The following is a 16,378-nucleotide window of genomic DNA, read 5'->3' on the forward strand; positions in this document are numbered from 1 at the left end:
TGAGTTTTGAGAGAGGAGCACATGAGCATATAGAGAAAGATGAGGCTGTCTACTCCCGTAAGGATTTTTTTTAAGTCTTAGAAACCCAAAGAGGTGGTTCTACTCCGTCCTATAGGCTTGCTGGTCGGAATCCAAAACTTATATCCCAAGGCACCCACTTTGGTCCAGTGATGACGAGTGATGGTTTCTGCAACTCTCGGAGCCAACACAGAGAGATGTAGCCCTACGTGGAAATGATAATGAATATTAGGAATATTAATGGATCTGGTACATCGCCTTTTATGACTTAGCTGTTTTGTTGAATATGATATTAAAGTCGATGGATGTATTCCATTGAAAATACGCAAATCAATACAATCAATACACTATAAACGGTGGCACATAGTCCAGTTCTAAATGAATATGACAAAGCAAAGAATACTCTCTTCGTATCTTGAACCCCAGCATTCTTAGAACTAGAGCATTTCTAGAGCAGAGGAGTTACTGTTTTGACTAAAGGTCACCTGGACAGCCCAACTCCAACTCCAACGTTCTTGTCCTTGGAGAAGTCGCCCTGAGTGTGGTTCCGATCAGCATTGCCCAGGGCCCCATCACCCACTAAACGCATGAGCAATGAAAGGTGGTCAGTTCTGAAAAATGCCTCAGTATGTGTATCCTCTGCTCTACACCCCTCAGGAAGGATGCTCTGGGCTGAGGTCGGTGTCTGCAGGGATCGTGTGCAAGACCTTGATGGCATGCGTGAGAAACAGGGGAATTGATGTGAGTAGCAATGAAAAATTGTGTGTTAATTACGTATCTCCGATTTCTTAATTTTTATTATGTTGTTGCGGAAGTCATCCCTTACAAGGTGTGTGTTTTGCAAGAAGAAAGCCAGGGCTAATCCTGGACCAATGATGACAACCATTGCCATCCGAGTCACGGACGATGAACAGTTTGTGTCTGGAAGTCTGAGGTCCCAAGCAATGAAAGACCTGGTCTCTTCTCTATGTTAAAAGGATTGTATGCACAGGAGGATTTAAGGGGCTTTTGTACGTGACTGTTATAAAAACAAAATACATAGAAGTATGCATCAGAAATATTCCGTTGATAAGAACGTCTGAATGTCAAAGCATCTTCGGTCTCTAAAGGCACAGGGCAGAGCAAAGAATGCCCTTTTCCTAGACCCCAGCCCTACCTTCCTTAAGAATGGTACTCATGAGGGGTGGGAAGTGGTTCCCTCTTTGGCCAAGAATCATTGGGACCTTCCTTCTCAGAGCCCACAGGCTCACACTTGGTGGCATAGTGCCAGATAGTATTATTCTTACGAGAAGAGATGCCAGCATTACTCAGGGCCGGTCAGTCCCCTCCAGAACACGAAAACTGACATGTGGAGAGTCCCGATCGATGGAAAGAATACCTCCATGTTTGTACCCTCTTTTCACCTCAGGAGGATGTCAGTCCCTGCCACTCGTCGACCATGGACTCCATGTGTGGAGAGCACTGGATCTATGTGAGTCAAAGACAATGCTCTTGTCTTAATGGGGGGAGGTTGTGTGTCCCCTTAGGTGTTTTTTTATGATGATGATGGTTACTTAATTAATGATGCCATCAGAGTAGAGGTATGCAAAGAACACTGGACCAACGATGCCCACCGGTGGCGTCTGAGGCACAGACGATGAGCAGTCCGCGCGTGGGACTGGGACGTCCAGTGCAGAGGGACACCTCAGCCTTTGCTTTGGGGCTAAATGGGCCCATGGACCAAGAGTACTTATTTCCCTGGGCTGGTGGCTCCCTCTTCATGCAATAATATTTCTCAGAATCAATGGACTTATCCACAGGTATCATGGAAAGTATTAAAAAATGGGAATGTGGAACCCTGGTAACAATGACAAATGCATCTAGCCAGGCCTCAGAAATGCTTATTATCTATTGAAACCCTCCAAAGCCCATTTCAGGAAAGTGACCTTCCAGGAGGGCCCTGCTCCGGCTAAGGACCCTGTAAGCAGTGTAGCTGCAGTCATGTTCTTTCTCTGGTTGGTGGCCAGCCCAGGTTGGTCAGTCACTCGAGAGGAGACAAACAGCCGCTCTAGCCAGTAGTTAGCTAAATGCAGGAGTAAGGGCAGGTGGAAGGGACCGTCACTAAAGCTAACGTGTCGTCTTTCATCATTCTCTCTCTTCCACACCCTTCAGGACAACAGTGGTGCGCTTCCCACCAGGGTCTCCAGCTTGCAGTTGGCTCTCAGTGTCAGAAGCGTGGACACCTAGGGGAGTCACTGTCACACGCCCTCCCTTGGTGTGAGTGGTTTGTGCGCCTTTTTTGGTATCGTCCCCTCCCCCTGGGTCTCAGTCAGCTGGTGAGTGCATAGCAGCAGATGACAAACGAGAGGCTAATCCGGACCAATGTCGATCAGCGATGAGATCTGAATCGTGGACAGTGACTAGTGTGTGTCTGGAACTCTGAGGTCCAATCCAGAGGGACAATGTCAGAAGTACTAATCCTGGCAACAGATGTCAGAAGATCTGGTGCTTCCCCTTTGATGACTAAGGAGTTTTGACTAGGATCTTATTGAAAAATAGATGGAAGTATCCATTGATCATAATGGAATCCATAGGAATATGGGTGAAGCATCTTTCAAATTTACATATATATGACAAATCCAGGAGTGCTTTGAGCACATATCATACAAATGGTGTCATATCGAGGTGGAGGATGCTTGCTTCTTTGGCTGAGGCTCATGGGGAAAGTAAAATTCAAAGTCCTTGATCTCGTCCTTGGTGGCGGTATGTGAGGAGTTGCGAGCATTCTCAGAGAAGAAGTCAACACTACCTAGAGTCGGTCATCTCTTAAGAGTGTGAGGAAGGAAGGTGGAATGTTCCACAACCAACTGAGACTGTGTCTCAATATTTGTATTCTCTGCTCTGGCTTCTCCCCCTTCAGGATGGCTCTCCGGGATGATTTCATTTCTGCCATGTTCACATGCAGGGCAACTGACCTCATGAGTTGGGAGAATAAAAATCGATGTAAGTAACAGTCAAAGGTCTTGTCTGAATCAATAGCAATAGGTGGATGTGAAGGAAGGCCAATTCTGGACCAATGATGACCACTGGTGGCGTCTGAGTCATGGACAATGAACAGAACGCGTGTGGAACTCTGAAGTCCTATCCAAAGGAAATCCCGCCCCTCCCCCAGTAGGAAATGGTGTTGCAACCAGAGACTAGCAAGTTCCTTGGAACATCTTCAAAAATCAGCGAAAGTGTCCCCACAAATCATGAAATAAATAAAGCTGGAAAAGTGGAAGACTTGGCCAATGACAGATGCATACAGAGGGCCCAGAAGTAGTACTTGTTGAGGCCTAAAAGCCCATTTAAAGGAAGGTGCCATTCTAAGGGGTTTCTTCTATGGCCGAGAGCCATATAGGCGATGTAACCCGAGCCTTTCCCCACCATGCCATTCCAGTCTACGGGGGAAGAATTAGACAGGTCGCCCAGTCCGTTATTAACTGAATGCATGAATAAGGGCGGGTGGAAGAGACCCCCAAGTCAGTTATGATGTTAAGCCTTCTATCATCTGCTCTGGTTGTACCTTTCAGGAGGGTGGTTCCCAAGGTGATGGAGCTCTCTGCCAGGTTCTTCAGCTCAGTGACTGGCTCTTGGTGTCGAGGAGGATGGACATGATGTGAGTACAGCAGTAAAGCATCCTGTCTTGTTGTGGGTGGTAATTCCTCAGGGGTGCCAGTTAAAAGTTGAATTCACCAATAAGAAGGTGTCAGGGCAAAATAAGAAACTGCAGGTCAATTCTGGACTACTGCTGACCGGTGGAAGCGATGAATAATGTGTGTCTACAACAAGCCTGAGAACAGACTCCGATGTGGACCCTTGCCATCGTTCAGAGTGTTTATAGAGAGAGGTTGGATAGATCTAAGGCTGTGGGGCTTTTCTTTTTATCATTAATGACTTTAGTGTAATATCAAGATTCAACGGACATTTCCATTGAAAAGAATTAAATTCATAGGAATAAAGAGGGTGGGGCAACGTTCAACTCTACACATGTGTAGAAAATCAAGGCGGACTTGCTTTGTATGTCAGAAACCGTAAGAAGGGTATCGTTTCAGGGTGGGGGGTGATTACCTCGTTGCTGAGGACCATTTGGACAGTAAAAACCAAGTGCAGGACCCTAGCTTTGGTGGTGGTATACGCGAAGTCGATAACATCCTTAGAGCAGAGGAAGTCAACCTGGCCCAGGGTCAGTGTGAAGAACGGCAGATGGAATCAACCAAGGAAGATGATTTCTAAAGATTTGTATTCTCTGCTCTGCCTTCTTCCCCTCAGGATGGATGCCTGGGGTGATTGCCATGTCGACCAGGGTCACCTGCAGGGCAATTGACTCCATTCGTTGGGAATGGGAGAATCAATGTGAGTAATGAAGATCTTATCTTGTCTTAATCAATCATAAGAGGTGCACTTGAGGGAAGAAAAGCGAGGTCACTTCTGGACTCATGATGACCACTGGTGGCGTCTGAACCATGGACTGTGAATGGTCCACGTGTGGAACTCTGAGGCCCAACACAGAGAACGGTCTAGGCCCCTTCTATGATTGGAAGCGCCAGTGAGGAGAGATGGTGTACAGTTTCAAGGACCTAGGGCTTCTCCTTTCAGGACTAATATGCCTTGACTGCAGGATTGTTGTTAAAAAATCAAAGAGAGAATCTGTCAAAAACAGTTAAATGCACAAGACATTAAAGCGGGAAGCATTCTATAACTCTCAATATGTACCTATTTGGATATATTGAAAGAATGGTATCATTTTCAGTGGGGAAAACTTCCTAATTTGGCCACGGCTCATTTGGACAGTTAAACAGTGTCCATAGCCTTCCCGTTGATGGTGCCTGGACAGGTTTTGTTCGGGTTCTTTAGAGAAAAGGAGGGTCAATCTCTCTTGGTTGCTAGCATGATGAAGGAAAGGTGGAATGTTTTCCCAGTGTTGTGTCCTCGGTTCTGGCTTGTACCCTTCAGGATCAAGGTCCAGGCTGACTTCCATTTCTGCCAGGGTCACGTGTGGTACAAACGACTCCGTGTTAGGGGAACTTGGAAATGGATGTGAGTAGTTGTTGAAGATCTTTCCTGGATGACAGAAAAAAGCATGTCTGACCCTCTTCTGGGCCATCGATGTTCCCTGGTAGCGCCCGAGTCACAGACAGTGAACAGGGACCACGGAAAGGGACATGCCTTCACGTTCTTTTCTGAGGCATGCTTCTGTACACCGTGCCATGTCCTTGGCTTTGTGCCTCCCGATCAAGCCCAGGGAGTATTGAATATCTTTCTAAAAATCAACAAAAGTGCCCATAAGATGCTGTGATAATATGTAATACCTGAAAAGTGAAAGGTTTATCTAATGATGTGCCCATATGGAATCGTCAAAAATGCTATTTGTTGAAGCCCCAGAAGCTTCTTTAGAAAGATGTCATTCCAGGTGGGTTTCCTCTATGGTCAAAGACCACGTAGACAGAAAAGTCCTTGGTCTTTGGCTGGTTGGTGGCCTATGCTGTTGTTCAAATCATTAAGGTGGTTGGGCAGGGGGGTGGGGGGGTGAGGGGGCAATCAACAACCCCTTAGTCAGAAATTACCACATGCCCAAGGAAAGGTGAGCTGCTCTGGTCAGTGTCACTCAGGTGTCAAGCCTTTTATCATTGGCTCCACTTCATCCCCTTTAGGAACGTTGCCCCTGAACTTATGGGCCTATCCTTCATCGTTTACAGACCCTGATGAGTGGCCCTAGGTGTTGACCGCTTGGGTACTGATGTGAGTCAGAGTCAAAGATACTGTCTTGCGTGGCTACTTTCTCTGCCCTCTCTTTTGTTGTTGTTTTTTAATGAGTGTCAGTTAATGGGGTGTATCTTGGAGTAAAGGTCATATGGACAGAATCATAATAGTCAAATGTAATACTCTGGCTCATATTGAGTTTCAGTTTGCTTATTTTATTAAATGAAACAGAAATAAATAATTCCATGAACCAACCAATACCCAAATAAGTTGATCAAACAGAAGTCTTGAATCAATAGAGATAATGCTCTGTTAACAAATGTTTAAACTGCTCCTTCAGATTCATTCTTAATTTTTTAAGTTAGAAAAGAATACATATTTATCTTCCATTCTTTTCACCATTGACTTTCATTCCATAGAATGGATGCTCTAGAACAGGTAATTATTTTCTATTGAGCAAAAGCTTTATGACTCTCTGTATATAGCATTTAATATGAGTAATAATCAAATGTATTATCTGTGGTGGGGTGATCTGTTAGGATATTCGCCGCATTATCTCAAAGTAAAGGAAAACCAGAAAGGATTCACCAAGTCCAAAGATGGTAGATTCTTGGTAGAAATGAAGGTTTATGATTATTCAAAGTCAGCATGGCAGAAGACCTTTTAAAAGGAGCCTTAGTGTTGAGGGTAAGGAACATAAAGTCCAAGATACTGAACGCTCATGTTCTTTTTCTTAAGTTGGGGTGTGCACTCAAGGATGTTCATTATGTTATTAGAGTTGATAATTGACTATATTAATTCATAAAACATGCTTGGGTTGTTTTCCTTATTTTTACTAAAAATAAATAATTAAGCAAATAAAAATTAAATATCCTAGTGTGCTATTGAAATTATAATAGCCACTCACGATTAATGAGATTCTGTTATGAAGCAAAAATTCGTTTCCCTCTGATAAACCATTTTACCACTCTTGTGTCAAAGAAGTGCATAAAGAGATTTAAAGACTGGTCAGTTTCTTTTTTCAAATGTAGTAGATTCTTTATTGTTACTTTTATTTTTGAGAAAGAGCAACTTAATAAATTAATAAATAAGAAAAGCATTCATCTATAGAGCAAATTAATATGACCGAACATGTCTGTGCTACAAGTTCCAGAAGCAAGGGTCACGGTCAACATGATTCTATCTTTCCGAGTTTCTGTTGGACAGGTAAGATGGAACGCGAATTTCACTTGATGTGCATTGCTTTGTTTCCATGGGTTCATGATGTGAGTTTTATTCTTATTTAGTACAACAACCCATCAAAAAGAAATGAGAAGAGGAACAAACAGGGGCCAGTCTATGAACAGTGAGCTTTGAGGTAAGTTATGGTAGTGCCTCTAGTTGTGCGCCACTATCAATATTATAAATGTCTGACTATCTTCCTTATCTATGAAACCCACTGCCGATTTTGTGTCTATTTCATCTCGAGTATGAATTCAGCTGTTACTGAAATACTTGGGACGTTTGTAGATGACACTTACACAGGTTACTATTTCCCCGATCATACGTAAGTTCTGGTGATATTGTTTATTTGGAGGTGGGACCAAATAAATACCCCATTTTTTTTTCCGGGGGCACTTGATAGCAGAGAGAATGCAAGAATAACTGAGGCCTTGAACTGAGCTCAACAGGTATTGCTTGGTCTTAATCCGTGCCAGGACTGCCTGAGGCATGGCATTCGTTTTATGAATCCGATCTAGTTCTAGCCATCAATGAGTTCTTAGGGATTGTGTCCGGACTTTCTCTAAATATAGCAAGACGGAAGCCCAGAAGGTAGGTTCTCAACAAGATTTAAAATCTCAGATACTTTATGGAAGTATTGAATCTAGAGCCATTGACAAGCTCACTGGGACCGGAAGCTCCATGAAGTTAGTGACAATGTTAATCTTTTTCATGGTTACTCTCACCTTGGGCCTAGAGCATAGAGCATATGGAATGAACAGTTGTTGAATGGGTGGTTGGATAAATGATGAGCGAATGAATGAATGAAGTAAACAGTGAGTTATTGAATGAAAGAGTCCTTGAGAAAACAAAGTGATGAATTAATAAGTGAATGGGAATGTGAACACGTCCCTGTAATGGTGAATGAATCAGGTTGAGTTCACGAGGGACAGTGATACAGGGAGGAATGCGTGTTGAGTTTTTGTGTACATGGGAGTGTAATAAGTCAGCAAGCTAGTCATTGGTGGCCAAAGAAGTCCTTGAGTGAGAGAATGAAAGACAAAGAAGTCAATGAATCACTAAATGAAAGATGAGTTCACAAATGGGTGAGTGAATGAATGATTCACTGGATCCCTGTGTGTGCATGGGAATGGATTGATAAGTGAAAGTTTATCTGTTCTGAAGGGATACATGAGTCAGCAAGTCAATATGTTAATTGATCAGTGGACGACCCTCTTAAAAAACCATTGCTTTCAAGTTGATTTCAACGCATCGCGGTGCTATAGGACAGAGCAGGGCCGCGGCTAAATCTGTCGGGGAACAGATAGTCTCATCTTTCTCTCTTGGAGTGGCTGGTGGGTTTTAATTGCCAACCTTGTGATTAGGAGTCAGAAGCTCAACCCACTTTGTCACCAGGCCTCCTGCTGATTGAATCAATCAGTCAGTAAATGAATTAATTGATCTATTAGTAAGTCAAGAAATATGAGAGGAATGAGCAAATAAATGACAAAATCAATGTGGGAGGTGAACGCGATAGAGTATTAACATAGAAATCGGTGACGAAGACAATGAGTAAACAGGCAGATGGGCTGATAAATGACAGAATATAGTTGAAGTCAATGAATAAAGGTATGAACTACTGAATGCACAAATGAATGAATGAGTGTTTAATTGAGGAATAAATAACTCCTCTGTGAATGAATGAACACTCGAATGAGTTCATTGTGAGTGAATGAGTCAGTGAGTGAATGGTCACACAGCATGGTCCCTCTGACTGCTCCCCGGACCGTGAGCAGTACCGGTGCCCTTGGAGCACATTAGGAATACCCCCGCCAGCGTTCCCCTCCCCCTTTATCCCGGCTCTTTGTTTATGCGTCATCACCCAAATGGTGAGCCTTCAGAGCCAGGAACTGGGTCAAGGTTTTCTTCATATGGCCAACGCCCATCCAGCCCTGAGCCTAGTAGGCGCTCAGTGAATTATGGGTGGACGGATGAGAACACACCTAACAATATCCATGCTCTTGTGGAACCAGGATGGCCCTTCTCCGAAAGGTCTGGGAGCTGTTCGGTGTGGAAGTGTGTTGTGTGTCAGGTGGTCTGTGGCCTCCTCCTCCTCCACAAGTCCAGATTCTCCCTGGAGTTTTGAGCGTTCTGCGTCCAGTGCCAGATAGTGAGACAGGATACTGGCAGTCCTCACCGCCTTGGGCACTGGCCCATCCTTGGGCAACGTTGGCTTGGCATGGTGGAATGGAAGCCCTGGGTCTTCCCGAAAACGGCCGTAGCCTTTGCCAAGATCGGAGATCAAAAATAACCTTGCCTTGCTTTTATGCCTTCGGTGAGTAGGCCGGAGTGTCCCTCTGTGGCTGCCCCACTCCTAGAATTTCTAAGCAAACCAAACTCCTTTTGGGTTCTGATTGTGGGACCTGGGGTCAGAGGCCAAGCACCTCTAGACGGTGACCCTCGGCTTCTTCATCCCTGAGCTGAAGATAAGAAAACCAATCTGCCTGGGTTATAGTAAGTTGTGGGATCCGAGTTTACAGCAAGGCCCTTGACTAGCATAACACTTATCGTATACACAATATGATGCCTTGGGGAGAATAGGTGCCTGAAAAATGTTGCTTGTCAATGTTCTCCATCCCCATATACAGTTAGTGATTTTATTTGTATTTAGTTGATGATTTTAATTGTATTTATTTGAAAGCTCCCAAATGGGCCTGAAACCTCAGTACCTGTGCACCAGATGGAAGGGCACAGGCCAGCCCAGACCACACACCCTTAAGGCACCAAAACATCCCCTCTTGTCTTGGTTGGCTTTGACCCTGGTTTAAGTCTTCCACTTTTCCATCTCTCCTTTGCACTTGGTCATGGTGCTAGGTCATCACACTTGGAACACAGCTCTCTCCTTCATAGGACTTTGATTTGAAGGCCAATCCAGTGGCCTTTCTACTTCAGACTCAATCAGGGTAGAGGTTTCTCATTTGGCAGGTCTGCCTATCTGGGAACCCGACTGTGACTCTTCTAGGTTGGATTTCTGCCATCTGGACAAGCACCATGTTGGTCACAGTGAGATCCCTGAATGCTGAGGGTAGACAGCAGGATCAATGGCTAATGGTGTTTGACCATCATCTGAGATGTTTGGCAGGTATGAGAGATAGGATTCAGACCATCACTCATTACCCAGAATTTCTTAGGTAAATGAGGTATGCCAACCTCACAGCATTCAGCAGCTTCCATTTAATTTGTTTTCTGGGTCCTGAGTCTTAGGATAATCCAACCCAAATGTCGCTCACCCATCACACCTCCACAGTCTCTTGTGCTTTTTCTCCGTCATCATCCGCGTAACTTTGCCCTGATTCACTCTTTCTTACTCATTCATCCCTCCTCCCGACCCACCTCACTGGGAGCTCACGTTACATTAATGATGAGCTGCTCATTTCTCCCAGAGTGCTAGGAACTTGAGGACGGGGCCTTCGTTCCGCCTCATCAGTGTTACGAAGACAGTTTCAGCAGCCAGGCTCGGTGGTGAATAAGCCGGTCCTTCATTTGCTCCTGGAGTCGAACCCTCGTGTGCACTTTCTGTGCCAGGCTCGTGTGATGAGTAGCAAAAAGACCAAGGAACAGATCAGCAGCCACTCCGCAGAACTGCCAGCCAAATGGAGGGATGAATGAGTGAACAAAAGAAAGATTGGAAGGCCATATTGGGGGACAAATTACACCGCAGGCAGAGAATAGGGGCCCCTGGCGTTGTGATTAGCACTCCTTGCTGCCAAAGTCCAGCTTCCTCATCCAGCCAGCATTACTTTTGTCTGCGGCCTGTGACTCATTGGGAGATACGTAACCTTAATCCTTGCATTTGCCTGGGATGGCGCATGTTTTCGCTCAAGGGCATGAACATGGGGATTGTATCCCTTTCTTAAATAAATCTCATTCCCCCAGGAAGTTTGGACAGGATGTGGGCAGTCGGACCAGGGCTTGAAACTGAACATTTTGTAAAAGGCTTGTTACAAAATTTGAAACCCAGTGGCCACTGGCCAAGGCCAAGCCTGGCGCGTGGGGGTCGCTGGGGCCTCCTCTCGGAGAAGGCGAGAGAAGATTGAAAACAAACCTCCGGCCGGCACTGACAATTGGCTGATGGGTTGTGAGACGGAATTCCGCGGTTGGGTTTGGCTTGTCTGATGAAACTTGAGTGAGCTCAACCACTCTCCTTAGCACGTCGCTCAAGCTCCTGGCCGAAGCCCCAATCTCTCCTGGAACCACAGTGGTGGTGGTGGGGGCGCTGTTTGATTGGGTTGGGAAAAGGATGGGGCGCATCTTTGAGCAGTGGGCTAGATGGGCCTGGAAGGTTGGTCTTGTGGCCTGAAGAAGGGGCGCCCTGGGGACAATTTGTTGACCATCAGGAAGTTGGATGGGCCCAGCTCAGCTCAATGGACTTCCGCGGCTGGAGGCTGGCATCAGATGGGACCAAGACGGCTGCTTGGTTGGGCCTGCCACTGGGAAGAGAGACATTGGTATTATCCACGCTGGGTACCTGTTCCATCCTGGCCACAACCCTGGGGAGGAGGGGTGATAGTGACATTAGTTAGGGGTGACCTTAGTTCCCTACTGAGCAGAGAAGGAAACTGAGGCCAGGGAAGGGATATGCTAAGGTCACACTCGTCATCATCTGGGGCCACTTTGACCCAGCTTGGACTCAATTCCCAGTGTCCATCCCAGCATCCTGGAGCCCCGTTTTCAGCCCTCACCCTATAGGACAGAGGAGATCTGTCCCTCAGATTTGGGGACTGTAACTCTTTATGGAAGTAGGAAGCCTCATCTTTCTCTCACTGAGTGGCTGGTGGTTTTGAACTGCTGACCTACTCTTAGGACGAATCTTAACTCACTGCTGGTCTCAGTGAGTAGACACTGGTCCATTGACTCCAAGGAGTTTTGCGACTCCTTCCTTTCTTCCTTTCTCTCTGTGCCAAAAGAAGACTCTATTGTGTGCCCTCTTTGCATGACAGCCCTCACCAGTAAAGCTGGTCTTGCGCCTTGACTCCCCCAGATTTCGGTCCAGTGTGGTGCTCCATGCAGAAATGGCGAGGCGTGGTCCCTGGTCTGTGTTGAGCTGCAGACTCTTAGCACGTTGAGTCTCTGACCCCTTCCATCATGGGGACTCCTTTGTGTCCGCATTCGTGCTTTCAGGAACCTTCCTTCTTCCCTCCGCCTGACCCTCCGTTTCCCCATGAATACAAGGGGGCAAGGCCGCCTTCCCGTTGGCTGTTGGGAAGAGAGAAGAGACGTCCCTCCACTCAGTTCCCGTTCCCACTCCCCTCTATGCCCTCCTCAGAGACCTCAGTCCTCACTTGCCATTTGGGGGTGAGTTTGGTATATTTTCTTTTCCCCGGGACCCAAGGCTTCTCATATCAGCACATGTTTTTCCAACAGGAATAAAACAAAAGACCATCCCGCTAGCCTGGCGGGGACCCGGAGCCCGTCTCCAGCAGATGTTCCCAGGGTCAGTGCAGGCCTGCTGGAGGCCGCTCAGAGGGGTCAAAGGCGAGACTGGGCACAAGATTCCCTGCTGTGACCATGCTTTCCTCAGCTGCCCCTGGGTACCATGGGGCTCTTAGCCACCTGTGTTAATGGACCCTGCTGTGGGCTTCTCTGGGGGGGACCCAAAGGTCATACGAGTTAAAAGATGGCTTGCCCCAGCGGGGTCCATCTGCTTCTTCCCTACCACCCCCCTGGCCCCTCTTGTCAACCCTTAGCCAGCCATTCTGTACATACCACTGCATGACCACCATCCACCCCAGACTTTCATATACCCTGCTGGTCACATGTCCAAATAAATAGTCCCTACCTTGGAGGCCCTGGGCTACATTCCTTGCTTTGTGTGTTTACTCAGCTGGTGAGTGCTCATGAGTCCTGGAGAGCCGTGTTTGCAGTGGGGACAGTGAGCAGAGGTAAGAGTGCCCCAGAAACGGCGGAAGATCGAGGGAGAGTCCTGGCAGGGGCAGCTGGCCTGTCTTCACTGTTCGCTGGGGACAGCTCGTGGGAGGGGTGGGGGAGGGTGGCTCTGGCTCCTGTCTGCTCTCTCCTCGCTCAGGATGCTACTGACATGTGGCCTGGACTTCTGGGCAGTCTATGGGCAGGCAGTGAAAGGGACAATCGAGAGAGAAGGGGCAGCTAGTGAATATTTAGGCTGTGAGTGTCACCTGGCCTTGGGTACAATTCCCCAAGCCTGACTGTTTGCCTGAACCCAGTCATGGTTCCAGGAAAGGACAGTGAGAATGCCCCCCATGCACACCCCCCCCCCCATGCTGGGTCACTGAATTGTCCATGGAGACATGGGTGACCCGGTGCACATTCTGCTGTTCGCAGTCAAGGGTTCCACAGAAAACAAAGCCTGCGAGGTGGAGGCATTTCCTGGGGTACACTCGTGTGCACTGGCAAGGGGTGAGGTGGCAGGTGCTGCACAGGTGCAGAAATGGGAAGGCCCTCAGGGTGCATGCCCTCGGCACCACTTGTCAAGACCCCAGGGTGCTGGCAGAGGCCACCTTGAGGGTTAGGGGTACAGTTACATGGGCCATTTCATGAGAACCCCTGTCCTAAAAAAGGGTGTCATGGGTTACTCTTACTAAGAGGGAACCTGAGACTCAGGTGAGTGCAGGTATCCCAGCTCTATCCCCAAGTCCAGGGTGCAACTCCCCCGCCCCCACTACCCCTTCCCACCCTAGTGCTCAACTAGGGTAGGAGAGGGCAGGTGGTGCCCACAGCTGCCATGTGCGGGCTAGGGAGTGGCGCTCAAGCCCCTGCATGTCAGCAGTCCTACAAGCATGTTTCTGGCCTGCTGCTCAGGATGGAAGAACTTGAGCAAACCTCCCCGGCCAAGTTGACCAATCTGGTGATCTTTCATGAATGCCTTGCAGCCAAGCATCTGGAAAACTCCTTCTTGCTCCTGACAGTCGCCCCCAGAGTGCATTTTTTCCAAAATAGACCAGACCCGAAGTGCTGCCGTGTGGCCAGCCTGGCAGATGGCCAGGACCCGGACTGTGTGCATCTTCCCCAGAGCAGGGCCCCAAGTCCAGCCTCAGCTGCCAGTGCCCCCCTCCTCTTCCACCTCCTCCTCATTACTTGCCACCCCCCACGACTCACAGTTGGGTGTTCCATGGTCCTCAACGTCAGCCGATTTCTTTTTCCCCGGAGCCCAGCTCTCAGGGCCATGTCCAGCCCGGCGAGCCCCATCTCCATGCAAGCAAGGCAATGAACACATCCAAGTCCAGCTGCCCAAGCCAGGCGGGGCCATGGCGCCGAACATCTCCGGTCTTCATTGACTGCCCATGAGTAGGGTCACAGTCCCCAAACCGGCATCATCCGAGCTCCCCCCTGCTCCACCCTCTGGGCTGTGACCCAGCAGCAGGTCCAGTCAATTCTGCATCCCCTTCCCTTCCACCTCTACTGGCTTCCACTTGGGCTCCTCATTCCTGAGCTGGTCTAATTGATTCCCAATTTTAGCCACATCTACTTGGTTCCATTCTCCCACCTATGGGTTTCAGGACAATGCTTTAGCAATGCAGGCCTGCCCACCGTGTCACCTCCTACTGCAATACTGGAACACCAGGGACTCTGCTCCCTGCGACACAAAGCTGCCATGTGCCTTCCCAACTCCCTCTCTCCTGTTCCTTTCCCCTCTGCCTCTCCCTCCAGTCCCAGAGTCTGTTCCTTCCCCAACTCATGCTTTCTATCACCTCCAGCCCTCTGCGCCCCCCTCCAACACCCCTAGCCCCATCCCAGAGTGTATGACATATCCCCCCGTGTGACTCCCAGGTTTCACTCCACAGATGCTCATTGTCCTCTGAGCTACAGAATTCTACAATGAAATGAGGAACCGGGAGGGCACAGTGGTGAAGTCCTTGGCTGCCAGCATCAGGCTGGTGACTTGAACTCACGCAGCAGTTCCTTAGGAGAAGGACCTGGTGATCCGGTCCCATAAATATTACAGCTGAGGAAACAGCCCCAGTGAGCAGAGCACGAAGTCAGTAGGACCCACGGCCAACAGGAATGATCACACTAGAATCACATAGAATGGTAGGACAGAGTTTGGCTGTGATTCAACTCCACGGCCCCAATGCTGGGTGTCGGCCATTCCCAAGTGCACTGCCCACGAAGATTTTCAAGTTCCATCTTACCCTGTGGATGAGACACGGGGTCCTGTTTGGTGATTCTGTCCCCTCTTGTCTTGGAAGGTCCACCTGGAAGGACACCACAGAGCGGTAGTGGCTTGAGCAAGCAACTCTGATGGGCACAGCTCTTGGACAGCTCTGATGGGCACAGCTGTTGGCGTCACCAGGTGAGCTGTGCTTTTCCCAGATGTTCTCTAATATGCCAGTGCACTTGTGCCCGAGGACCCCACCATGGGGCCAAACGATGTAAAAAAATCAAACACAAAGCCTCTTCTGCAAGGGTGGGGGCCTTGGGCAGGAACCCGATGGAATGTTCTCCCACTGGGCATGCTTGGCGTTCAAGGCTGCATCTGTGGTAGTTTCTTCTCTGCGTGGAGGGCAGGGCTGGCCATAAAAGTGGTGGGAGGCACCAAGAGGGCAGAAATAGACAAGAGAGGGGAAATCAGCATGGGCTCTCAAACCCAGAGAGTTGTCTCTCCTCTCTGGTGCCACCGAAGTGGGACCGTGTCTGTTTTACAGTGGGCTAGGCACCACAGCCCTGTCTAGGATTTGAGTTGGGGGCCCACCTTTACCCTTTGCTTGGGGGCCTGGTGCAATTTCAGATCATTTTGTTGAAAACATTCTTACTGTAATGGAAAATATGATAAGCAGCAGCCATGTGTTTTGTCCATAAAAGGACACTAAGTTAATAATTGAAATTCATGGCACTTTCTTAATTAAAAAAAAATCTTATTTAAAGTAAATGCGAATTCATAACAAAAGCTTCATGAAATATGGAAGAGAATGCAAAGAAGTTTCAGGATCACCCTGGCCCCACTGCTCAGAGGTAGCCACTGCCATCATGCTGGTGACCAGCCTCTTTTTTTTCCCCTCCATGTCCCCACCCAATGAATGACATATGTATTTTATATCATTTACATCCTATTTTCTACCTAGTTATCCTGATGGTTTCCCATGCCATTAACTAATTACCTAGCACACGATTTTTGATGGTCGCATACGATTTTAGCAAATGGCTAAATCATAATTGATTTCATTGGTTGGGTTCTGTCTGCAGTCAATTCTAAAAGTGGGATGGGTGTGTCAAATAAATTGGTGGCTCAATTGCTCTCCTTAGACTTCCAACCAACTTACCTTGCTTGGAATTCATTTTCCCAAGTGCTTGCTTGTGGGGGGCCATCATGCGCTCTCAACATTGCTCAGCGGTTGAAACATGGTGACTCATCGCTTTCATTTGCTATTCTTTTCTTGCCTGCGACAAAGATCATTCCCCCCCC

General features: G+C 47.8%; 5 non-coding genes across 5 annotated transcripts; all 5 read left to right on the plus strand.

Annotated features, from left to right (window-relative positions):
• Nucleotides 1–883: 883 nt before the first annotated feature.
• Nucleotides 884–958, plus strand: LOC115868853. Its single transcript, XR_004045820.1, has one exon. It is a non-coding gene; the product is annotated as a small nucleolar RNA SNORD113/SNORD114 family (small nucleolar RNA).
• Nucleotides 959–1,613: 655 nt separating this feature from the next.
• Nucleotides 1,614–1,688, plus strand: LOC115868858. Its single transcript, XR_004045824.1, has one exon. It is a non-coding gene; the product is annotated as a small nucleolar RNA SNORD113/SNORD114 family (small nucleolar RNA).
• Nucleotides 1,689–2,372: 684 nt separating this feature from the next.
• On the plus strand, nt 2,373–2,447 carry LOC115868856. Its single transcript, XR_004045823.1, has one exon. It is a non-coding gene; the product is annotated as a small nucleolar RNA SNORD113/SNORD114 family (small nucleolar RNA).
• A 619-nt stretch (nt 2,448–3,066) lies between these two features.
• Nucleotides 3,067–3,141, plus strand: LOC115868851. The gene has a single exon (XR_004045817.1). It is a non-coding gene; the product is annotated as a small nucleolar RNA SNORD113/SNORD114 family (small nucleolar RNA).
• Nucleotides 3,142–4,468: 1,327 nt separating this feature from the next.
• LOC115868855 lies at nt 4,469–4,543 on the plus strand. The gene has a single exon (XR_004045822.1). It is a non-coding gene; the product is annotated as a small nucleolar RNA SNORD113/SNORD114 family (small nucleolar RNA).
• The last annotated feature ends 11,835 nt before the right edge of the window (nt 4,544–16,378 follow it).

The sequence above is a fragment of the Echinops telfairi genome, unplaced genomic scaffold (assembly GCF_000313985.2).
Source record: "Echinops telfairi isolate 266 unplaced genomic scaffold, ASM31398v2 ScPeMD7_18;HRSCAF=68, whole genome shotgun sequence".
NCBI classification, from domain to species: domain Eukaryota; kingdom Metazoa; phylum Chordata; class Mammalia; order Afrosoricida; family Tenrecidae; genus Echinops; species Echinops telfairi.